Source organism: Babylonia areolata, chromosome 15 (assembly GCF_041734735.1).
Source record: "Babylonia areolata isolate BAREFJ2019XMU chromosome 15, ASM4173473v1, whole genome shotgun sequence".
Taxonomy (NCBI): Eukaryota; Metazoa; Mollusca; class Gastropoda; order Neogastropoda; family Buccinidae; genus Babylonia; species Babylonia areolata.
The window spans coordinates 6,292,867-6,319,689 of NC_134890.1; the positions used below are offsets into that span (position 1 = coordinate 6,292,867).

General features: G+C 43.0%; 1 long non-coding RNA gene across 1 annotated transcript in view; it reads left to right on the forward strand.

Annotated features, from left to right (window-relative positions):
- Window positions 1–26,823, forward strand: part of LOC143290153 (uncharacterized) — a 50,511-nt gene that overhangs the window by 19,039 nt on the left and 4,649 nt on the right. The window contains exon 2 of the long non-coding RNA XR_013056339.1: window positions 4,763–4,846. This is a non-coding gene — a long non-coding RNA (uncharacterized LOC143290153). The remainder of the gene's footprint in view (window positions 1–4,762; window positions 4,847–26,823) is intronic.

Here is a 26,823-nt window from a genome sequence, read left to right on the forward strand (position 1 = left end):
ACAGATCCAGGATGTCAGATGTGATCCAGGGCTTCTTGGTTGAGCAGTGTTTTCCCAGGATCTCCTTGACTGTTTCCGTCACAGCTGTGTTGAATGTGTCGATCAACACGCCCATGTCCATGTCTGAATCGTCTGCGTCAACGAGCGGGGCGAACTTTCCGCCTATCATTGCTTGGAAGGCTTCTGCTATCTGTGGGTCCTTCAGCTTTTCAAGGTCAAACTTGATCCTTGTGTGGCCTTGCTTTCTGATCTTCAGATGTAGCCTGAAGGTCATCATCACAAGGTCATGGTCGCTCCCAATATCGGCCCCTGGAAAACTCCGTGTTTTAGCGATGTTCACACTCGACTGGAAGCGTCGTTTAACCATGATATAGTCTATCTGGTTGTGGTGTTCACCTCCTGGGCTGTGCCATGTCCATCTCCTGGATGCCTTGTGTGGACCAAACATGTTCATCAGTTTGAGGTCGTTGTAACTGGCGAACTCCAGGAGCCTCAGTCCTCTTTCGTTGGACTCTTTATTGCAGTGGCGCCCGCATGTTTCTTTCCAGTCCTTGCAAGCATTCTCTCCCACTTTGGCGTTCCAGTCTCCACCAACGATATCTTTCTTTGGTGTCTGATGTAGGATTTCTTGAAGTTGGTCGTAGAAATCTTCTGTCTCTTTGTCGTCGTAGTCTGTCGTTGGGGCATATGCTTGTATTACTGTGATGTTGAAAGGGGATGCCATGAGACGAATGGTCATCAGCCGGCTGGAAATTGGCTGACAACCCATGACGGTGTTCACGGTGTCCTTGTGAACAAGAAATCCGACGCCTTGTTCATGTTTGTCCTCTCTGCCACTGAAGTAAAGTTTGTGGCCTTCGTGGGTAGTTGTTTCTCTGAAGTTCTTCCATCGTACTTCACAGAGTCCCAGAATGTGCCAACGGTACCTGTCCATTCCATGCGTTAGTTCTTCTATCCTGCCAGGTGTATGCAACATAATGTTGGATAAATGTTGTGTAATATTTTCCAAGAAAGGACTCTTAGTCTAGTTTTTTTTAAACACCTTTTTAGCAATAAACTATACAGATTTGTCAAGATTGTATCCAAATTTCCTGACCCAGAATTGGTAAACATTTGCAGAGGTCATTGGTTGGCTTGCACTCAGCTTTGATCAGATGTTTGCGGGCTTTGTGTCAAACGTGTTCTCCTCACTAGACTAAATGGATGTCTCAGTTGCTCCTCTCTCAATTCACTGGATCCATTCCGTAGGGATGGAATTAACCAAAGCATTATGCTCTATTCTGCCCTACAGTATCTTGTACTTCTAAAGACAGCAATCTGTTCTCTTCGTGGTGAATTTTATCTTTCATTTTTACAATACCTTTATTTTGCCATTCATGAAAGAATAGTACCTCGTTTTTAAATCTTATAAGAAAATTGTTGAACAGAAGTTGAGAACGAAAGTTGCCAGAGTTTATTTCATTCATACCAATTATAGATTTGTTTTCACATCTTTCCAGAAATAATTAATGATCTTTTAAACACCTTTCATATCTTTTGTTCTACAGTTCACGTAAAAATATTTCTCCCCTTTGCTTATGTTTCAAAGTGTCACAATAGAACAAGCTTCCAATTTCTGGGTGTTATGGTGTTGAGTAGTTTTCCCATCTATTGCAAATGAAACTATTTCTGGAACTGAACCATTTTGATCATATTTAGACCACCTTATTCCACAATATACTGCATAACTTTTCTTTTAACTTTTTCGAACGCTTTTCTAATGCTTAGCTTTTTTTGCTTTTTTTTTTTACCACAAACAAAATATATAAAATTGTGTTTTTTTGTGTGCAATATCGTATCTAGTATAGCAATAGATTGCATGATGTATACAAACTGGCTCACTAAAAACGTTTTCAACAATACAACTTTTACCTGTATAGTGAGGTTTCCTTTCTTCCATTGCGCTGTTGAGCTGTTCAAGTGATCAGTTCTATCCTTCCTGTCGTCTTCTATACTCTTCACCCATTTCCCGTTTCCTTTATTTCCAGTTACACCGTCAATTAATCCTGGACAAAAACGTACCATTCAACACCTTATAAGAACTGAACGGGAAAATATACCTTTTCTCCACCCAACATACTTGACGTTGTGTTTCGGTGTAAGTGGAAACGTGTTTTCAGAAACTACATTTGCAGTTTTTTGTTGTTGTTGTTTTTTTTGTTGTTGTTTTTTTGTTGTTGTTGTTTTTATAACACATCAATATTCTCATATCCACATATTTAACATCCATATAGGACAACGGGTATAAAAACTTTCTGATCTTAAATTTCGTGTTCTTGCTTTCTTGCAGTTTGAACAACAAAAAACATTGCCCTATGAGCGTGGTCACATGCTCTCTTTTTAGCTTGAAAGAATATACTAGTCCTATGAATTATGTTCCAAGGTACGTGAAAGAATTGACATCTATTGTTTCTGAACCTAATTCAAACAGATCTTGTGTTTTCTGCTTATAATTGAAGATTACAATGTTGTAATTTGACTTCAACATTCCATTCAACACAAGACTGTAATGAGGCATCTAGTGCTTTCTGTAAACGCTGCTTCGAATCCGATAAAAGAATCGTGTCACCTGCATTCAAGAGAAATGGGAAACGTATATATAACGAAGAACTTTTTTTTTTAACATCAAATGCATTTTTGTTTTTAGTGTTGATAATTACAGTGTGGGAACCGTGTGTTAGCAAAAACATCTCCAGATCATTCAAACAGGCTATGAATAGGAAAGCAGTGGAAAGAGATTTTCTCCTTGGCGTACTCGTTCTGAAAAAAATATCGGATCCGTTATTACCATTGGACACACACACCTTAATACGATCATATATTTTCATTAAAAAAACATTCAAAATCTTACAATTGATCTTTTCCTTCATTAGTTTGATCCATAGACCATACCACACAAAATCAAAGGCTTTCTCGTAGTCAACACAAGCATAATATAACTTTTTCTTGTCAACAGAAGAATGGTTCTTTCGAAACCCAGCTTGACTTTTCAGTAATATTTTGTTACTTTCAATACATTCAATAAATCTGCTATTCAGTATCCTTGTAAATGATTTGCCACTGCCAGCAGGAACTTCGGCCTTACCATCAGCACGAGGAAAACTGAAGTTCTCCATCAGCCAGCCCCAGGGAAACCCTACGTTGAGCCCAACATCACAGTCAGTGGTCAGAGACTCAGTGCGGTGGAGCGGTTCACATACCTTGGCAGCACACTGTCACGAAATGCGACCATCGACGATGAAGTGAACGTCAGGATTGCAAGAGCAAGCGCAACTTTTGGTAGACTCAGTGCAAGTGTCTGGAACAGAAGAGGCATTAGTCTTGAGACCAAGCTAAAGGTCTACAGAGCAGTAGTTCTCCCCACACTACTGTACGCCTGCGAAACTTGGACAGTGTACCAACGACATGCCAAGAAGCTGAACCACTTCCACACAACAGCCTCAGGAAGCTACTGAACATCAAGTGGCAAGACAGGACCCCAGACACAGAGGTGCTCTCAAAAGCCACCCTTCCCAGCATCTTCACCATCCTGATGCAGTCCCAGCTTCGCTGGGCTGGACACGTGGCGCGCATGCCAGACCATCGGCTGCCCAAAAGGCTCTTCTATGGCGAGCTGCAACAAGGGAAGAGATCACACGGAGGTCAGAAGAAGCGCTTCAGAGATACTCTGAAAGTCTGTCTGAAAGCGTTTGATATCAACCCTGACTCCTGGGAGGAATCTGCAGTAGACCGTGACAAATGGCGCGCTGCTGTGCACAAAGGCGCCAAGTTTTGCGAGGCCAACAGGACTGCTGCAGCTGTTCAGAAGAGGCAGGCCAGAAAGTCACGGGCAAACAAGCTCCCTGACAATGGTATGCCTGTCTTTGTCTGCCCCAACTGTCAGCGAAGATTTCGTGCGCAGATTGGACTATTCAGTCATCTGCGCATTCACAGATAGATTCATGAGCATCCTCCCCTCCACCCCACCACCACCCTCCCCCCATCCCCCAGCTGGATGACAACGATGGTCATCATCGATCTCGATGGACACACCACCACCAAATGATTTGCCAAAACAACTTAGAAGTGTGATACCTTTGTAATCATCACTATTATTTTTATTTCCTGTTTCTATATGAATTTGTTTAATCATACCAGTTACCTGTTCTTCTGGTATATCGCCAGAATCAAGGACTTTGTGGAACAATTTACAAAATTTGACTGGAAATTCTGGTCTTTAAGATATATGTTGCAGGTATATAGCATGTCAGTATCAGCCGTCTTTCCGTTCCTTAAATGCGTAACAGCTCTTTCAACATCATCGACTGTTATTGGAGCATTGATGAAGTCAGTGTCAATGTTTATTTTACAGGTAATAGTTCGATTCTCATATTTTTCTTGTTGCAATATATAGCTGTTTTAAGTGCTCTAACAAAGTTTTTAAATCTGTTGGACAATCAGGCTTTGAATGTTCTTTCTATCGATCCCAGTAATTCTTGCAATTATCAGAACACATTTGTCTTATTTCCTTTTGTATTTTCTTTTTTCCTTTGTCTAGCACTGGTTTGTAATGATTTCTTTTATTCTTTACCTTCTGTCCAAGCCTGATACTATTTAGTACCCAAACCAATTTTAACCCTTCTCTTTGCCCGAAAACACTCAGATCTTTTTTTGTGGACATGCTTGATTTATTATATTATTACTATTATAAAGACGAAGACACATACATGTGTGTGTGCTGCAGGGGGCAAAGGGAGGATCAGTACCTGTGTGGACATGAGGAAGGAGATGAAGTATGCCAAGTCTACATCACACCTTAAACCTTCAGGTCTGTCGCAATTTTCTTTTTCGATATTTGCGTCATTTATCCCTTTAAACCTTCAGACATGGGAGTCACTGTTTGCTTTAAAACAATGCAGGTCATTGATAAACTTTTTTATAGTGAGATATGTTTTGCAGTTTTTAAACTTCATCATTCCGTTGGATTGATAATTTTTCAGAGCACAAGTGCCTGCTGTCAGTATTGCGCAGTTCCTGCTGGCTGGTTCCTTTGCTTGACACCACGCTCGCGTAGTTCAGAAAGAGATTCATACCCAGAAACATTATCTTCTTCTTGTTTGTGGGCTGCGGCTCCCACGTTCACGCGTATAAATGAGTGTGATTTTACGTGAATGACCGTTTTTACCCTCACCATACTCCTTTCTTGCGGGGATGCATACCGGGAATGTTCTTGTTTCCAAAAACCCACCAAACGCTGACATGGATTACGGGATCTTTAACGCGTGTATTTGATCTTCTGTATGCGTATACACACGAAGAGTTGAGGCACAAGCAGATCTGCACATCTGTTGACCCTTTACCCACCAGACGCCGTGACCGGGATTGGAACCCTGGCCCCTCAAATTGAAAGTCCAACACATTAACCACTCGGCAATTGCGCCCTTCCAGAAACGTACAGATTTCAATCACACACACACACACACACACACACACACACACACACACACACACACACAGAGACCTTCTTGTCCCCTCCAAATTCCTGCCGACACTTTTTTTTAATTTTATTTTCAAACGTTGCTACGTTATTGTTTGTTTGCTGGTTTGTATTTTTTCTTACATTAGAATTATGTTATCTGCTACTATTGATATATGTGTGTACATCTCTGTAGATCTGTCATATTGTAAAATTTGAATGAAAGTGATTGAAAAAATGTCTTTTTAGCATCTACACGTGTTTTATATAACATGTATTTGATAAAAATCAAATATACTACTCGATACTTGCAAAGGATATTAGATTTAACAATGCAAAATGCACATAAAATGAAGTCAGTAGCGTGTATTATCTCCACCAGCCTGAACCACGGCCCTGCAGCGCCTGCGCATGCTGCGAATCAGGTGCCTGATCTCTTGCTGGGGGGTTCTGTCCCACTCTTCTCGCAGGGCGACTCCAAGCTCAGCGAGGGTTAGTGGTTGGTTCTGTCGTGCACGTACAGCTCTGCCAATCATGTCCCAAACATGCTCAGTTGGATTAATGTCTGGGGACGTTTCCGGCCACTCCATTCGCTGGACTGTTTTCATCTGGAGGTACTTCTCAACGACACGAGCACGATGAGGCCGGGCATTATCATAGGATGAAATCATCACCGACGGCACCAACATAGGGTCTGACATGGAGCTCTAGAATTTCATCCCTGTACCTGGCACCAGTGAAAGTGCCGTTTCCCAGTACATGCAGGTCGGTTTTCCCATGCATAGAGATGCCGCCCACACCATCACGAGATACCGGTTGTCTCTTTGCGAAGTAGCGCGCACGGACCCTCCAGAGTAACGCCTAGATGCTGACCCCGTAGTCTGATAGTGATTCCACATGCAGGAGATAACGCTCTGCGACACCCCAAGGGTATCGGCCACATGCCCCTGTGTGGCCCCAGTTTCTAGCATCCCCACTTCTCTGGCCATCTCAACTTCAGAAAGATGTCTTCTTTGCGTGTGACGAGCCATTGAACAACAGTAAGAAGTGTAAAACTGCTAATGATGCCGCGAAACACATGTCTCAGCACATGAATTGAAATTTCCCCCGACCAGTGTTCACCCGCCATTTTGAGGGTCACGAAGTTCATGTGCTTTGTGTGCACTTTGTGGCTCCGCCATCACTCACTGGATAACACACAGGCATTGTGAACAGGTAACACTTCTATATTGAAGCATATTATTATGAAAATTACCTATGCTGAAGGCATCCATTTATAACTGTACAGTGTTTGTATAACAAGTAGCTGAGCACGGAGCTGGCAGTCGGAAGATGCGATTTAAATTCTGGACAACCAGCATGACAAGTAGAACTCTGGCTGCACATGTTAACGTGTTGGCGTTGTGTTGCTATCACTGCAGTGGCATACACAAGACATTCACATTGCAAAACGCACGCGTCGCCAATTGGAACGGCGATGGCGATCAACAAAATTAAAAGTCCACAATCGAATCTTCAAAAAAAGGGGAAAAAATGTCAAATATATTATCTCATCAGCGAAGACAAACTTCTGTTCTTTTCAAGTTCTCGATGCCACATCCACCAAATCTCTTTATTCCATCATGTCAAATCTTGACACTGCAAAAAGGACAACTCTTCCTTCTGCCTACACTATATCTGAACTCCCCAATATCTTCTCTGCTTTCGTTTTCGATAAAGTCCAAAATATTCATACCAGCTTGGATCAAACACCTTTCCTTCCTACTTCTCCTGATCCTCATTTCAATGGCACACCTCTCCATTCCTTCAGTCCCTTGACGGAAACAGAAGCCCATGAAATCCTGAAAGAAATGACAGTAAAATCATGTGAGCTTGATCCCATACCAGCCTGTCTTTTCCCATTGTCTCACAGCTTCTCCCCACAATCACCAATATTGTCAATTCATCTCTTCTTACAGGAATATTTCACCCATCTTTCAAAACTGCAGTCGTCCGGCCTCTTCTGAAGAAACTCAACCTCGACGCAAACATTTTGAAAAAAAACTATCGACCAGTTTCTAACCTTCCTTTTCTGTCCACACGTCTTGAAAAAGCCCCCTGGAGCAATTCAACAACCACCTTCGTTTCAGCAATCTACTCCACCCTTTTCAGTCTGCCTATGATCAAGGACAACTCGTCGTACACCGCATACTTGACATTGTACAATGCGCATTGTCGATATTTTACATCACACTCATTCGGCCAGTCCGTGAAATGAACACAAGCATTTAGCAATAATGATACAAATAAAAGATACAAAAGTGAATATGGGAAATGTGTTTGCGTACAGTGTGTGTGTGTGTGTGTGTGTGTGTGTGACATCTTTTTTTTTTTTTTTTTTTACATTTACTAACATGGATTCAGTTGACTTCTGAGGCCTCGTTCTCTTTCAAAAATGCATTGTGTAGAGAGGGGGGACTCAGTTAAAAAAATTATTATACACATTTTGTTTACAGTGATTATGTAATTGATGTATTTGTAATTTCCAAGCAGGCTTTCTGATTTGATACCAAAAAGTATATCAGTTACTGAAAGTTTCAATCTAAGATCTGTTTTTAAATTGATCAATTTTTCTGTATAACACCAAAAACTGCTTACAAGTGGACATTCAAAGAAAGAGTGTTCAATGTAATCGATTGTCTGGACAATAAGAACATTTATTATTTTAACTTTCATTTTACAAAGAAGAATATTTGTTGGATAAATGTTGGGTAGAATTTTCCTTTGAAGAACTTTTAATCTTACTTCTTTTGTAACATCATTGGCTCTTGGCCATGCTGACTTATCTAAATGTATGCCAGATTTTCTTAACCAAATTTTTTTCTGCAATTGGAGTTACTGTTCCTTCATTTTCAAGTAATATATTCTTTGTCATTCTAGGTTTTGTGTTATACCTGCGAACCTCATATATTGTTGTTGTTTTTTTCTCTCTCTCTCTTTTCTGTATTCACTGAATCCATGTTTTGGAAAGAGAATGGATTATATTCAAGCATTAGGTTTGCTTTGTTCTGTCCAATTTGTCTTTGTATTTCTTTTAAAGTAAGTATTCGGTTTTCACTTGCATGAAGTACATCTTTAATCAGTTCTATCCCATTTGCTTGCCATGTTTGAAAAAATAACGTTTTATTTTTGTATGTGACCAAAGCATCTGATTCTGGAAGTTGCTGCTGTTTATTACATTTATGTTGCTAAAGATGTATTTTCTAAAAATGTAGTTACTATACCCCGCCAGAACACATTTTCAATTCTATCTAAACCCTTGACGGAAAACCCTGTTATAGTTTGCAAGTTTTCCAATATGCCATTTCGGTATTAAGCACCAGTTTTGCTGTTCATTTGCTTCATAAAGTTTTCCTGCCCACTGTAAATTAAATCATTTTTGTAAAGTAATCATATTTATCATTTTAAGGCCACCAGCATTGTATTCAGTTTCCATTACTTTCCGTTTTATCTTTTCAAATGCCTTTCTATTACTTTGTTGTTGGGGTTGTTGTTTTTTTGTTTGGTTTGTTGTTGTTTTTTTGTTTTTGTTTTTGGTTTTGTTTGTTTGTTTGATTGATTGTTTGTTTTGTTTTGTTTTTGGGTTTTTTGTTTTTGTTTTTTTTTTGCCATAGAAACCAGTAAAAAGTGTTGATCATTTTGCATAGAATACTGTGTGAAAGACCAATGGACTTCAGTACGTAAATTAACTAATTAAAAAGGTTTTTATAACTTCTAATTTACTTTGAATATTGAGATCACGCTTACTCCATTCCTTTATCAATGTATTAATATGATCTATTCTTTGTGTCCAGTTATCTGCAATTTCCTTTGCCATCTTATCTGCTTGAAAATAAATACCTAGGATTTTAATTTTACTGACTAAAGTAAATGGAAGAACTTCATTTCCGTTATGCTGACCAATCCTCATTGCCTTCGTTTTTTCTATGTTCAATTTCAAGCCAGAGAATCTTTCGAATGCCGTAAATATTTCCAAAGCTTTCATCATGTCTTCTCTATTTCTAAGGAAAATAGTATTATCATCAGCCACTTGCTTGATTTTTAAGTGAGTTGGATTACCGTTACCAGAACATGAGGCTACTTTAATGCCCACGACTGTATTATTTCTAATTTTCATAGCGAGCAATTCAACAGCCAAAACAATTGCCAGTGGAGGAAAGAGGCATCTCTGTCTAATTCCACAAGTTACTACAAAAGGTTAAGAAATCCAACCTCCGTAGTTGATGCAGCTGGAAGAACCATTATTTAAAACGTGAACCCATCTTTGGAAGTCTGCTCCAAAGCCGAAAACGTCGAAAACCTGTAAAAGAAACGTTTTAGATGTAGCCGTGTTACTGAACCGAGTGGTTCCAATAGGGTACGGACGGTACAAAAGAACTAAACTAAATGGTGATTTACTGAATAAAGGATAGACAAAAATTCCCGCGCACAGGCCAGGAACATATAGAGGCCAGTCACAAATGGGTGTTTCTGTTGTTTTATTTACAGTAGTTATTGGAACATAAGAAAAGAAGACAAATTAAAGAAGAAGAAATAAAGAAGACATAAGAAGAGAGGACAGTGGCTGGAATGACACAAACAAATGTCATCAGCACAACATGTCGGCACAAGTGAATAATAAAGCACATGTATACGTATTACATGGAAAGACTACCACTTGGTAATGCATATGTGTGAAGGCCAAACACTGACATCAAATGACATTTCTAATACATTCAAATAGTGCAGTTAACGTGATTGAAGCTATGCTGATTTTGTGAAAGTACACTGACAGTATAGATTAGGTAAAGCTTATACTGTGTCAAAGTGACTCAAATGAATCAGTTTATCATGTAGCACTATACTGGAGTAAGCCGTATAGGAGAGAGCATGATAACTAAATTGCAATTAACAGACTGATACATATCAGGTGGTTTTATTAACCAGTAGCTGATATTAATCCAACACTATCTTGTAATCATGACAGAATACTACACACATCTTAGAGTACTAAGAATCGGTGTAATACTAACTTTCATCAGTGACAGCGAATGAGAAAGAACGCGTCATATGCACCCACTAGAATGTTCTCGAACAAAAGACGTCACTGACTGTGACGTTAAGAAGAATCAAATGAAACACTGCTCCAAGCATATGACGACATGGTGGGGCACTGGCCAGTCAGCGTGTTCCCGTCCCCCGTTGCCTGCCTACTGATGGCAACGGAGGTTAGAAGTTTCCCTGTCGTCTTCCTGGCTTGCCTCCCCGTTGCTGCATGTACCGCTGCTTGGTGCGGCACTGTCGCTCGGTGTGGCCGAAACGACTACACCACAGACAGCGTGGTTGTGATCTCCCTCCATCTCTGGTTTCTTGCCTGGGTGGTTGTCCTTGTCGCAGGGCTTGTTGATCCTGGGGCATGCGCTGAGATGGCTGTGGCAGTCTTGGTGGGGCCCACGCGACTTCCCTCTGGCCAGCAGGTGCAGGTGTAGGTGCAGATGCCCGTGCGGTGGTGAGGGCCTCAATTCGTGCCGCCAGTCGAACGATCCTTGCCACCGCAAACTGGTCTAATGGGTCTGGGTTGTCCTCTCTCATCCACCTCTGGGCCTCCCTTTTGGCCTCTTCAAAGGTTGTGCCCGGGTGTTCCCTGAGGACCTGCTTTATGTCAGGATGCAAAGAAGCTGGCTGAAGGCCATTGGCGAAAGTCGGACAGAGTACTTCTGGCGGCAGTACGTGGGCCTGTGCGTGGTTAGCTTTCATCCATAGAGTCCGTAAATGAGAGGCGTACTCCCCCACGGTCTCCCCCACGCCCTGTTGGCGTTTATAGAAAGCCATCTCGCTGCTACTGAGTCTGGTAAGGGCTGGAGTTTGAGGGCCAGCCTTACCTCGCGGATGAAGTCCTCGACATCTAATGTCCCTTCTTCCCCAGAGAATTTGGGCAGCTTGTGGGGGCGGAGGGTGATGGCGTATGCTTCGTTTGCCATTGTTAGGTTTGCAGTATTCAGCTGCACTGTTTTCCTGTTGTCGGTTTGATGGTGACTTTCTGCTCCTTAAGGAACCCTGCTCGCAGTACCAATTATGTGATGGTGTCAGGGTAAGGGTAGAGTTGGAGTGGAGATAGGCAGAAAGGGGGTAAAGGTGTAGGAATGGAATGAGGGATTAGGAGTAGTAGCAGGTTCCCGTGCAGGCAGAAGCATATGAAAGCGGAAGCCCTTTCAATGGTTTATTCCCTACAGTTACTACAGGAAAACAGTGCCTGCAAGACACAAACAAATAAAAGCCATAAATACAATGTCAATGTTGCATGTATGTATAACAATGAGCATACGTGAGGCAAAGACCAATACTGGTAGAGTACCCACATCAACAAAGTATAAAGGAGGGAACCAAAACCAAACCAAAACACAAAAACCATATTCTACAATACATGAACACCAAAAGCACCATAAGTGGGAAGTCAGTCATTCATGGATGTGGGTAGCAAAGAGCATACACAGTGCTGTGCTTACCTCTGGGTTTGATATTTGCCCAAAACAACTCAACTACTTATCTAAAATCTAGGTATTAAATTCTCAAAACTACAATAACAACAACTAGGGCAACTAAAAATCATAACCTAACAAAAACCATATAATATACTACAAATACTCTGCCAAATATAAAAACTATGTGTAACTCACGCCATGTCAAATATAATCTTAACATATAAGACACTAATATCTTACCTAGTACCACTGTAAAACTCATATTATGCAACTCCCCTAGTCAAGTACCATTAATACTGTCATACTTTATAGTAAATAATAACAACATAATTATTGAAATACAGCAAACTCATCCTACCAACTCAACCTAGTAACTCTTAGTCTCCTAACAACACAAAAACTATACCCAAACACCCTATCATTTCAACCCACAAACAAAGAAAAATATATATTATGGCTGGTTTGCACATAAGACTCAAAATGAGTTACAATTATTTACTCACAGCTGGGGTCATGGTGGGTTACCTATCAGCTAGGGTAAGTGGCCTGCAAATGGGGCACTAATAGAACTGACAAATATAAAATAATCATACACCACACTCTTAAAAAGTACAAGTCAAACTTAGTACATAAAATATCAAACATATGACTTATAAAATATAATCACTATCAAGTACACATACACAGTAAACTCATAAAATTAACATGTCTGTTATCCTTCACCAGGTCCCCAAGACCATGCAACTAAGGGGCTAGGGTTATGCTTATTTAGTAAAAGTACCCAAACAACCTAATTCATGAAAAACTATTTCAGCTGTATTAAATTTAAAGCAACTCAAATGAATCAATCATCATGTGGCACTATACCGGAGTAAGCTGTATAGGAGAAAAATTGATAGCTGAATTTTAATGGGAAGACTATTACTTGGTCTGGACTAAGCAACAGCATAAAAATAATGCATACGTGTGAAAACCAAACACTGACAGCCAAAGACTTCTGTAATACATTTAAACAGTGGTTGAGGCTAAGTTGATTTACTAGAGGTACACTGACAGTATAGATTAGGTAAAGCTTATACTGTGTCAAAGTGACTCAAATGAATCAGTTTATCAGGTAGCACTATACTGGAGTAAGCCGTATAGGAGAGGACATGATAACTAAATTACAATTAACAGACCAATCCATATCAGGTGGTTTTAACCAATAACTGATATTAATCAAACACTATCTTGTAATCACCACAACATAATACTACACACATCTTAGAGTAATGAGCACACTGTAGCAGTACAACTGATATCAGCATGTAAGATAATACCTGAATAATAAACAAGATGGAGAATCAGTGGCTTAGATATAATACTGGCAAACTGATAGACCAGATAGTAAATGAAGCACCATGATGGCTTAACCATTAAGTGGTGAATGAACTGACACAAGTTATCCTTGCATCAAAGCCAAATATGAACATAGCTAAGCTTGTACTCAACATTTAAATCGCCTCCACTGAAGCCGGGATAAGTAACAAGTAACCTAACCTTCATCAGTGACAGCAGATGAAAAATAATGTATCATCCACTAGAACATTCTGGAACAAACTATCTGTGTCCCGAGACGTCATTGACTGACGTTAAGAAGAATCAAATGGAATACTGCCACGAGCATATGACGACATGGCGATTTTCTGTATCAATCATAGCCCTGCTGTGACTACATATCAAAGCAATAACTGAACAAAGAATCAACTGAACAAAGCAATAACTGAACATACTCATATAAACACCAGTACTGTGTCGAAAAATACAATTTACAAATCATCAGCACATTCTACACACTAGTACTTACAGCAACACTTAGTGAGATGTTGCTGTTGTGGGAACAACACTGCATGCGACACAGCAAGAGAGAAATAGAGCAGGCTCTGGCAACGGGCTGGCTCAGGTGTGAAGTGACCACTCATTACTCACTCTGCCAATTTATACAGGTTAAGCGAACTACGAAGACAATCACGTGTGCTGCGAACCAGATCTGGGCTCATCTGGCCAAATCTGACAACAGCTGTGTTTCTTAGGTGTTCAGTAATAGATTTCTAAATGATTCCTGAACCGATTTACGTTGGATAAGTTGCAAAAGAAAGAGCTCAGCGCCTACTTTCTAATGAGTATAAAATGAAGTGTTGATTATTTATGATAACTTTATAATCTTAATTTAAGTCACCTGAACAGGGTCAGTTTTAACGAGCCCGTTGCTGAAAATTACAAACTGTGTTAAATCAGTTTAACGTAGGCAAACATAAATGGAATAGATCTAAAGATGGAATCGTGACAATTCTGCCAGTATATAATACTTGTAGTTTACTGATCCAACAAAAGACATATTAATTAAATACGGTGGAGCAGAAACGCAGATTCCAGCTCAGCCAAAAGCGTACCGCAACACTGGTCCAGGAGTAAGCTGTCTGGCGAGAACAAAATGATGTAAGCGGCTTTGCATTCAAACTGGGAGTGACGTCACACATCTGTGCGAGCCGTTGAGGGAACAGCCAACGGGTTTTTTGCGAAAACGTAGCCTGCTGTAGCTCGTGTGTGAGGCAAGTTTTGAAGCAAGCATAGCACTTGGTCACATCTTCCCCCATCTTTTGAAATCCATCATCCGCAATGGTTAATTAAAAGTAATTCTTGTGAGCAGACTTAGCTGAGCATCAAACAAGAATTATTCGGCAGGTAAGGGAGATAATTTAGCTGATAGCTGATAGCTAAGTGAATGTGAAATGACTCCAACATTCATATGAACAACATCCTACTTCTATATGCAAAGTGGCATTAGCAAGGTTAAGTTAAGAGTTTGGACTCAGTCAAATGCATCCTAACTTAACTTTGAAGAGTCTGATATACAGAAGGTGTCCCAATTAGGTAAATACACTATGAAGATGGAAAGCATTCATTTGTGCATATCATTCTATCTATTATATCACTGTAAGACTCACATGTAGAGCAGCATACACGTATAACAGCATAGATTATAACAAGAATTATGAGAGCATGTTCATAGACATGAAAACATAAAGCATTGCATAGGCCATATGACAATGATAGGTCATAGGAAAGGCAAGAAGTGAAGAACAGAATTTTTTTAAATTTTTTTTTAAAGACCTGATAAAACATGAATAATACATCATGTGCAAAAGAAAATTATTTTGACCAGTCTCAAAACACTGTTAGTGGAGTCCTGGTTGCCAGTCATACAGACCGTCTCGGTGCAGGATCTGATGGAAGTGGAGGCGGCTCTGGTGCAGCTCGCAGGGTTGATGTCCTGGGTCTTGGCCTGGGCCTGGTCAGCCACACACCACTGTCAGTGTCAGTGTCAGAGTCTGACACCTTACTGTTCTTGTGGTGCAGTGGGCCCGGGTGAGTCGGCGTGACTGGTGGTTGTTGGTAGCGCCTCTGCTGCATGGGGCTGACGACAGGTGGGGACATCTGTGGGACCACAGCGTGAGATATGGTGCTCTGGCGCCTCCGTCTGCGTCTCTGGTTTCTTGGTGCTGCTGCAGAGGAAGAGACTGACCTGGTTTCCAAAGACTGGGTCTGGATGCAGGCAGGCTGGGTGGTGTTGCTGTTGGATGGGCCACTGGAGAAGTGTTGCTCCAGGTCGCGGTACATGCCAGGCCAGTAGACCTGGAGTCACAGCATCTCTGCAGCCCGTTGGAAGCCCTGGTGACCAGTGCGTTGTTGTATGGATGACAGTACCTGGGGGCGGAGCTTGCTGGGAAGCACCAGCTGCTCAGACGCCCCATGCTTAGGGTCCATCACCCGTCGATGCAGGACATCCTTCCTGCAAATCAGTCTGTCATGCTGCTGGGTCAGCACATTGGTCTGCCAGTTGGAGCTGAGGGCTGGCGTGGCTGGCCATGCAGACAGGACTGGCCCAATGGTGGGGTCAGCAAGCTGAAGTCTGTGCAGCTCTTCTGGTGGCAGCTTGGGTCGCAAGTGCAGTTGGCTGGGGGGAGGTGTTTTGTTGGCAGTGACATGCTGCTTGTTGACCGCATGTGTTGTCAGTCGTCTTCCCTTAGATGTGGCTGGTTGTCTGTCTTCAGCCTTTGATTGCCTGCCCTCCTTCATGTAGCACCGCTTGTGCCGAAACTGGTGCTCGGTGTGGCCAGACCGCTCACACCAGACGCAGTGTGGAGGGTGTGGGGCATGGTCAGCAGCACAGTGGCGAGGGTGAAGCGCTGGTTGTGGAGGATGTAGGTGGTGTGCTGACATGGGAGACTGCAGCTGACGTCACAGGCTGGTGTTCTCAGCTGTGAGTGTGGCCAGCTGAGACTGTAGGCAGGCAACAGTGGTGTTGTCAATGCCGGGGCAGATGTCATAGGTGTGGCTGTCCTCCCGCACCCATCGCTGGGACTCCTTCGCTGACTCGAAGGTGGTGTCAGGGTGGTCACGGATGAAGCGCCTGACATCGCGCCTGAGTGCAGCTGGCTGAAGTCTTCTGGCGAAGGCGTCACAAAGGATGGTCGCTGACACCTGGATCACCCCATCGTCCGCCTTGTTGACCTTGGTCCATAGGTGCTGAAGATGGGATGCATACTCTTCAGTCATCTCCTTGGGCTGCTGCTGTCTGTTGAAAAAGGGGGTGGCAAGCTCTGTGGCGTCTTGCTGATCTCCCCAGTTCTCATCAAGAACTGCAAGGATCTTGGCTGGGGTGTCCACTTGTGTCGCCGGCAGCCTGACGATCTGCTAGCCAGCTCGGCCCGCAAGGGCTGAGATCAGCCAGAGAGAGGCTGTCGCGTCATCCAGGGGCTGTAGCTGGAGAATCAGTCTGGCCTCCTGGACGAAGTCTTCGACCTCACTGCCGGTTTCCTCTCCGGATAGCGTCGAGAGTTTGGGCAGGAAGTCGGATGAAACCATCTGGATGTGGCGATCAACTCTTCTCGTGGACTTGATGTACCTGCTGCACTGTCTTCTCTCTTCTCCTAGGTTAAACTATCCCTATGTGACTGTTAATGCAACCTCTTGTCCCTGTACGATCCTAGTTCACAGCGCCAAGTCTGTGATAGAGTAAGTTTGGTGAGGAGCTTTAATTCAATAGGAGAGATTTAAAGAATTAGCACATCCTTGCTCACAGCGCCAAGTTGTAACAAGGTACACTTGGTGGTAAAGGGCTGTGGTTTAGGGATGGATTTAATTTTGATAAAAGAATAGATAGCTGAGGCAACTGCTGTCCCAACTATCTGGGCTGGAATTTGATTATAGTGGAGAGTGTCTTGCCCAAGTTACATCCCCACTCTCTAAGAGGGTTTTAGGACAGTCGGCGTTGGGATGTTTCTCAAAGGCCAACTAACCCCCAAGGCTGCAGCACGAATAGCCAGTGCAATTTTGCTTCTTAGTTTGAGTCATAGTCCTTCAGAAAAGACTAAGCTGTTGCAATGGAGAAACCATTGATAATACAGCTCTCACCTTGCTGTTGGCCCAATTGTAAGCTTATGTCGATCTGTGACATAAGCTGAGCGTCGACAATAACATATCACATCACATCACATCACATCACACCACACCACACCACACCACACCATACAATACCAACCCACACCACATCACACCTAACAACACCACTTCACACAACACAACACATAAAACCACACCACACCAAACTACAACACACCTAATCACACCTTTCCAAATCTCCACTGCTATCACTATCTGACTACATTTCTTCCTTTTGAAAACGTTTATGTTATACTATACACATTTCTACACTCTGACAGCATTTCTACCATAATATGGCCACAATTCTGCCTTCTGACCACATTTTTACCTTCTGACCACTTGTATACCGTCTGACAATTCTTCCTCTACCCACATTTTTACCACAATTTGACCACATTTTAGCCACACTCTGACCTTTATCTACCCACATTTATACCTTCGGCCTACATACATACCTTTTCACTACATTTCTACTATTACCTGACCACATTTCTACCACAACGTGACCATATGTCTAACACTATGTGATCACAATTCTACCACTACATGACCACATCTATGCTACTATGTAACCACATTTCTGCCAATATCTTACCACATGCCTACCATCTGACCACATTTCGTCCACTATCTGACCACATGTTAACCTTCTGACCACATTTCTACCACTATATGACAACATTTCTAACTTCTAACCACATTTCTACCACTGTCTGACCACATGCCTGCCCTCTGACCATAATATAGCTACTACAATCTGACCACATGCCTGCCCTCTGACCATAACATAGCTACTGCAATCTGACCACATGCCTGCCCTCTGACCATAATATAGCTACTACAATCTGACCACATGTCTGTCCTCTGACCATAATATAGCTACTACAATCTGACCACATGTCTGTCCTCTGACCACATGTCCACCTTCTGAACACATTTCTACCACTATCTGACCATATATCTACCACTATCTGAGCACATGGATACCACAATCTGACCACACGTCTAACCTCTGAACACATGTCCACCTTTTGACCACATTTCTACCACTATGTGACCACATTTCAACCACTACCTGACTACATGTCTACTCTCTGACTGTATTTCTACCACTATCTGATCATATGTCTACCTTCTGAATACATTTCTATCACAATCTGACCACATGGCTATCCTTTGACCACATGTCTATCCTCTGACCACATGGCTATCCTCTGACCACATGTCTGCCACTATCTGACGACATGTCTACCTTCTGCCAACACGTCTACCTTCTGACTACATGTCTACCACTATCTGACCACATGGCTACCGTCTGACCACACGTGTACCTTCTGACCACATTTTAACCACTATCTGACCACATGCCTACCCTCTGACCACATGTCTACCTTCTGACTACATGTCTACCAATATCTGACCACATGCCTACCCTCTGACCACATGTCTACCTTCTGATCACATTTCTACCACTATCTGACCACATGTCTACCCTTGACGGCATGTCTTTTTTTCTGCCCCATCATCTACACCGTTTCAGTGGCATTACTCCCACGCCGCTCATTTAGATTCCCCCATACACGGCCACACCCGGGTTCGTCCGTCAAAAGTCCAGCGTCGGCAGTCCGCAGGGAACCATCGATGTTAGATCGCCAGGAGACCCTGCACTGATGCTGAGTCACTTCGGTGGTGTTCAGTGGTGCCTGTTCTGATTTAACGTACTTTGGACACCACCTACTAAGCCCGCTACTAACGACAATAATGGCTTAGTCGCGGAGCCAGACTGAGTGAGCGTCCCTCCCAGAGTGGAGACCGCCACCACGTCCTTCAAACAACACCATGAGAGCAGGGCATGAAAGGCCACAGACTTTGAGACTGTTTTGTCTATATTGATGATGATGGAGGAAGAGGATGACGATGACGATGTTGCTATGGAGGTCCATTTTTGGTTTGGAACTGCGTGACAAGGCTGTCCTCTACGCTTCCTGTCATGATGATATCCTGGCGTTAACCAGGCCCGAGAGATATAGACACTTGCAGTGTTGGTCAGGTAATTAGAGCAACACACCCAAAGACGCATCCTTCAACTGGATGACACTCGACTGTGTGGTACCAGTCTCCCCATTTAAGCCCACAGCACACTCAGCTCAGGGTAGGAGCCGGCCACGCACCGAAAAACCCACCTCCGCTGGGATTCGAACCCGCGTCCTCCCAGCCGTCAGTCCGCGACGCCAACCACTTAGCCACGACGGCATGTCTACCACTATCTGACTACATGGCTACCGTCTGACCACATTTCTACACTCTGACCAGATGTCTACCACTATCTGACCACATGTCTACCCTCTCACCATATGTATACCCTCTGACCACATGTCTACCCTCTGACCACATGTCTACCACTATCTGGCCACATTTCAACCTTCTGACCACATATATACCACTAACCACTATCTAACTAATGTCTACCCTCTGACCACATGTCTACCACTATCTGACCACATGGCTACCTTTTGACCACATGTCTATCATCTGACCACATGTCTACCACTATCTAACCAAATAATAATAATAATGTACATTTATATAGCGCTTTACATGAAAGAAAAATATCACAAGTAACATAAAACATTCATGACCACTCTTTCTCAAAAAAACCCTCCCCCCACTCACACTCCCTTTCCCACTCTGGATACATCCAAAGTGAGCTGACATGGGTGGTGTTGAAGAAAAGGAAGCTGAGAGTTCTTTTAGGTTTTAAAAATGTGAGTCTTTAGTGATGAGCGAAAAGCAGAAACAGAATCAGATGCACGGATATGATGAGGAAGGTTGCTCCAGATGTGAGGAGCAGCAAAGAAGAAAGAACGTTCACCATATGTTCTTGTACTGACACGAGGAAGTTTCAAAAGGTAACAGTCAGAGGAAGAGCCGAGATTTCTTGTGGGAGTGAAAACACTGATAAGGTCAGAAAGATAAGTAGGTCCTGAGGAGTGGAAAGCAGAATAGCAGAGACACGCAGCTTTGTATTTAATTCTCGCTTCAATGGGGAGCCAATGTAGAGTGCGGAGGTGAGGAGAGATGTGATCAGTACGTGGGATTCTGAGAGTCAGACGGGCAGCATTGTTTTGAAGTTTTTGAAATCGCTGAAGAATATTTTGTGGACAGCCTATGAGAGGAGAATTACAGTAGTCAATTCGTGACAGCACAAAAGCAGAAATAACAGTTTTAGTAAATTCAACAGAAAGGTACTGACAGATAGAGTTGATGCGACGAAGTTCACAATTGACTATGCATATCAGATTTACTACCTGAGCATGCATGCTGAGGTTTGAGTCAAGAATGACTCCAAGGTTCCTTGCTGATTTACAAAACTGAACTGTGGCCTCAACAACCACAACAGAGGCAGGAAAAAAGTAGATGTAGACATTCTTGCAGAGGAAATAATCACAGCTTCAGTTTTGTCATCATTCAACTTTAGTTTGTTGAAAGTCATCCAGGGTTTAACATCAAGAATACAATCCTGCTTTGACAGAATCAGACTATGTACTTGGTTTTGTGAGTTATGTAGCTGAGTATCATCGGCAAAAGAGTGGTGGAGAACAGAATGGCCAGAAATGACATCAGAAAGAGGAGCAGTGTACAGAACGAACAGAACGGGGCCCAGGACAGAGCCTTGTGGCACACCATAGGAGATCAGGGCTGGATCAGACTTAAAGTTAATAACAGAGACAATCTGGAAGCGGTTGGATTGGTATGAAGAAAACCAACTCAGAACTGTTGAGTGAATCCCAAAAACATGTTCAAGCCTGGAAAGGAGTATGCTGTGGTCTATTGTGTCAAACGCAGTCGACAGATCGAGCAAAGTTAACACAAATAGTTTACCTTCATCAACAGACAGTAACAGGTCATTAACTACTTTCAACAAAGCAGTTTCAGTGCTATGGACAGACCTATATGCTGACCGAAAAGAAGAGAACAGGTTGTTTAATGCTAATGGTCTGAAAGTTGGGAGATAATATTTTTTTCAATAAGTTTCGACACAAAAGCAAGGTTGGATACAGGGTGAAAACTTTTGAGGTCATTGTGATCCAGAGTGGCTTTCTTTAGCAGGGGCTTAACAAGTACAGTTTTGTATACATCTGGGAAGACACCAGATGTTAAATAATCATTTATAATTTTTGTAAGTGCAGGCAAAACAACATCCAAACACTCATACAGTAGTGGTGTGGGAAGGGGGTCCAGGTCACAAGTTTTTGGAGCAGACTTTTTCAACACACTCAGTACATCTGTCACTGAAACAGGTGTGAAAGCAACAAAAGGAACCTCTCTCTCTCTCTCTCTCTCTCTCTCTCTCTCTCTCTCTCTCTCTGTCTCTGTTTTTTCCCTTCGCTTTTTTTTTCTTTCTTTTTTTTTTTTTTTTTTTTGTGGGGCCTCCAACCTCTTTTTTCCCACTTTTTTTTTTTTTTTTTTTTGTGGGGCCTCCATCCTCCTCTTTTTTCCCCACATCTTTCTTTTTCTTCTTTCACAAACTCATATTTACCTTTCATGCACCACTTTCCCCCACACACCTTAACTAATCGCTTTCATTCTTTCCCCTATCGTCTGGCGCAGCAATTGCCCCAGTGTGTCTTGAGGCATGCATTTTAAGAATATTCGATGTCTGTGTACATTTGCCAGGTTTTTTTGATGTTCTAGTGTTCTGATGTATGCATTCTAAACATGTATGACAAGTGATTACATCTGTCTGGGTTTATTGTTGCCCTAGTGTGAGTTGTTTGTTTGATATTGAAGCTTTTCTGTCATCCATCCTCTCTCTCTTCTTCCTCTATCTTAACCCAATATATAAACAAATAAATAAATAAATGAATAAAAGATATGTCATCTGTATCATAACAATGGACCGACCCTATTTTCCCATTTAATGTTTACATTTGTTTACATTTCAGTGGTTTTGTTGACCTAATGCATGTATGTAACAGTGTATGCGGAGTTAGAAGTGGTAGGGCACATCCTTTCCATTGAGCATCTCTCCCAGAAGGCGCTGTCCCTTGTTCAGTCGAAAGGTAAAGCGAAAGCGAACAAGGGTTAGCTAGGAAGAGTGGTCATTGAAAAGGTTTAAAGTGGCAAGAAATTCACTCCCTTCCCAGCAAGGGAAGAAAAGCCAATACTTGCCAGGGTATGCGTGTATGTGTGCGTGCATGTATATGCATATGCGTGTATGTTGTTGTGTGTTTGCGTGCATGCGTACATGCAAGCAATTTATATTATGAAATCTTACAAATCTTACGATATCTAAGCTGATTTTCAAATATCATTGACAATGGTAATTTTGATTCAGTTTTCTTATATATACTGATGCACATTTTGGCAATCAGAAGAATATGATTGATTTGCATCAGTGTATGGTTCTGGGTCTTGTGTAGGACTGGTATCCCAAACAAAACATCAGTTTCAGACAAAATTACTTTTACATTATATTCAATTAATATGTCATCATTCTTCATCATTCATTCTCCTGCCCGGGATGGGCGTAGAGGAGACATGAGGGACGATTCCGTAGTCAGACGACGCCATCCGGTTCTATCTTCTGCCTGTCGTATCAGCGTAGCGCTATCCATATTGGTCCATTCCTTCATGTTGTCCATCCAGCATTTGGCTTGCCTCCCTCTTCGCCTACCACCCTCTAGCGTTCCCTGTAGAACTGTCTTTTGCAGTGAATTGTGGCGTGTCACATGCCCGAACCATGACAGCTTCCTCCTCTTGACTACTGCTAAGAGTGGTTCCAGTGGACCCGCTAGCATAGTTATTTGGCTCTTGATAAAGCCATTGGTCTTTCTGTCCTTCCATGAGATTCCAAGCAATCGTCTGAAGCATTTTGTCTCAAACGTCTGGACTTTCCTAGTAGTCTCTGCTGTTAAAGTCCAACTTTCACATCCATACAGCAGTATGGATAGCACCAGGGATCGGTACAGTTTGATCTTTGTTGGAAAGCTGATCTCTCTGCTCTTCCAAATCTTGCTGAGCTTAGCCATTGCTGATGTTGCGATCGCTATCCTAATCTTTATTTCAGTTGTTGAGCGACCGTCGTTTGTGAGGGTGGAGCCGAGATATTTGAAAGCATCCACTTCTTCAAGTTGTTGTCCGTTCATGAAGATTTGAGCTTGGGTGTTGGTTGAGCTGTTTACCAACACTTTGCTTTTCTCGGTGCTCACTTCCATTCCCTATGCACCTGCTCTTCCTTCTAGTCTCTTGGTGAGGTCTTGTAGTTCTTTGTTGCTGCCTCCTAGTAGATCTATGTCATCTGCGAATCTCAAGTTGTTGATGATTCTTCCTCCTATGGAGATGGTAGAGTGGAAGTCATGGAGGGTTTCGCGCATGATGTTTTCTAGGAAAAGGTTGAATAGTACTGGGGAGAGCAGGCAACCCTGACGGCCACCGACTGTGGTCTTAAAGTATATTCCGATTTGGTTGTTGAGGAGGACTGCGCTGCTGGATGTCTTGTACAGCGCCTGAATGACTTGGGTGAGACCCTCCTCGATGCCAAACTGTCTGAGTACCTGCCACAGACCATCATGCCACACCCTGTCAAAGGCGTTCTTGAAGTCTATGAAGTTGTGGAACAGGTCTCTTTGATGTTGCAGGTGTTTTTCCATCAGTAATCGGCAGGTGAAGATCTGTTCTACTGTGCTTCTGCCTGCTCTGAATCCGGCTTGTTCCTCTGCCAGGTGTTCTTCAGCCTCTTTCTTGAGTCAGTTTAGAATGACTCGAAGCATGATTTTGTTCGTGTGGCTAATAAGACTGATTGTCCTGTAATTCTGGCATTGGCGGAGATTCCCCTTTTTTGGTATGGGGATGATGAGCGACCGAGTCCATTCTGAGGGCCACTGTTTTGTCTCCCAGATCTTTTGACAGATTGCTGTTACAATTGTGACCAGCTCATTCCCTCCGTGTTTGAGCAGCTCTGCCGGAATGTTGTCTGCTCCAGGTGACTTTCCTGCTGGTAGACTGCGTACAGCTTCTTCCACTTCTTCCCTCAACACTGGCAGGGGTGAAGGTTCCCTTGATGGTGTTATGTCTCTGTCAATCAAACTGTCATCTGGTTGTATGGGATAGTTGTATAATTCTTGACAGTATTGTGTCCATCTGTTCAGAACAGCGGAGCTTTCTGTCAGTAGCTCGCCTGAGGTATCCTCAGTGACAGACGATTTGTTCTGCTGCGTCTTGGTGAGTTTCTTCAGTGTGGCATAGGCAAATTTGCTGTTTCCTCCTTCCATTCCTTTTTCGATCTTCTCACACTGGTCGTTGATCCATTGTTCTTTGGCTTCTTCCATCTTTTTTCTCACAAGTTTATTGGTTTCACGATACTGTGCGGCTTCGTTAGGGCTAGTGTTTTTCGTCTTCTTCAGGGATCTTCTCTTATCACACAGGTCAAGGATGTCGTTAGAGATCCATGGCTGGTGTTTCTTCCTCTGTCGCCCCAGTACCTCTTCAGCTGTTTCACGGACTGCCTCATTGAAGGTGTTGGTGAGGTCGTTGATGTTGTTATCCAGAAGGCTGAGTGCCGCAAACCGTCCCCCGAGCTGAGCTTGGAAGACCTCTTCAATCTCCGGGTCTTTAAGCTTCTCAAGATCAAACTTGATACGGGGTTGCACCGCTTGGTGTTTTTTCTTCAGCTTCATCTTCATTGTGAGCAGCACAAGGTCGTGATCACTGCCTATGTCAGCTCCGGGGTAAGTCCTCGTCTTTGCTTGATTTGAAACGCCGCGGGGTGAGGACAAAATCAATCTGGTTGTGTGTTCTCCCGTTCGGTGCATGCCAGGTTGTTCTTCTTGACAGTTTGTGAAGGTAAAGAGTGTTAGCAATGGTGAGCCTTTGGCTGCACGCAAACTCCAGAAGGCGAAGTCCCCTGTCGTTGGTGTCTCCTGTGCCATACTGGCCTGCTGTTCCAGCCCAGTCGTTGTAGGCATCTGGGCCGATTTTGGCATTGAAGTCCCCCTGTACAATGATGATGTCTTTTTGGGGGGCCTTCTTGATGGTGTCTTCTATTTTTTCGTAAAATTCTTCGACATCCTGGTCTTCATGATCAGTTGTTGGTGCATATACTTGGATGATTGTGATGTTATTCGGTTTAGCTGACACTCGAATACTGATGACACGGCTGGTAACTGGTGTGCAGCTCATGATGCATCCAATGACTTCTTTGCGTACGATGAAACCTACGCCATGTTCATGTCGAGAATCTTCACCACTATACCACATCTTGTGTCCGTTATCCGTCATCATCTCTCCCAATCCCGTCCATCGTACTTCTGATAACCCCACAATGTCCCATTGGTAACGTTTTAGTTCGTGCTCAAGTTCTTTCACTTTGCCGCATTGATATAGCGTGCGGATGTTCCAAGTTCCAATGATGACTTTTTCTTGTGGCAACTTAAATAGTTCTTTCGCTCCAGTAGCTGACTTTACACTTCCACCCTGGGGCAAGCCAATGGTAAGCGCGGTTGTTGTTGATCCGGGCCTCGACCGATCCGGCATGTTGCTGGCTATGGTTGTGTCCTTCGTGTCTTTTCTGTGGGCTTAGGTTATTCCTTGGTGGCGCCAATCTCCTCTCCAAGTCTCCTACCAGTTATACCGCCGGTTACTCGGTCGCGCCATGACACAGCAAGCTTAGTGAAAACTTGGACGCCACGGGAAGGCGTTGCTGTGGACACAGTAATGTAGGAGAGGCCTTTTGCAATAACCTTACTGTCTGGCAAGCCAGGCAGTGGCTATGCGGCGATCACTTCACCTGGAAAGGAGAGGTTATCGAGTGCCACATCACTTTCCTTGATGTACTGACTAATATATTCCCAAAATACTTTGACAGGCGGACAATGAAAAAAGAAATGCTCAATATAATCAATATAAAAGGAACACCTTGAAATTCTTTTCCCAAGGGATGTGACTGTCACAACTCATGACAATCTTGTGTGGAGTGTTTTGTGCATTACCTTCCCCGTTTACCCTTTCCCATTCGAGCATTCGTTTAGTGTGTGTTAGCTCCCGGTTGTGCGTTTTTTACGTGCAATCGGGGAGTCTCGTTTGTGTGGCTGTGTCACTGCTGAGCAGAGTTTAAAGTCTCTGTTCTGTCACTGACACTTCTCTAGGCTTTGCGCCCGCGGCCTTCTTGGAGGAATGTCGTGCTTGTTTGGGTTTGGGGCTTTTTGCCCAGTTGGTACCCTCAAGTGAGGATGGCTTTTCCTCTGGGTGGCCGTGTATCTATGTTCTGTGTGCTCCAGCTCAGAGGGAGTGCACTGCTGGACATGTGTCGTCTGTTTGTTTTGTTTCCAGCGTCAGGGTAGT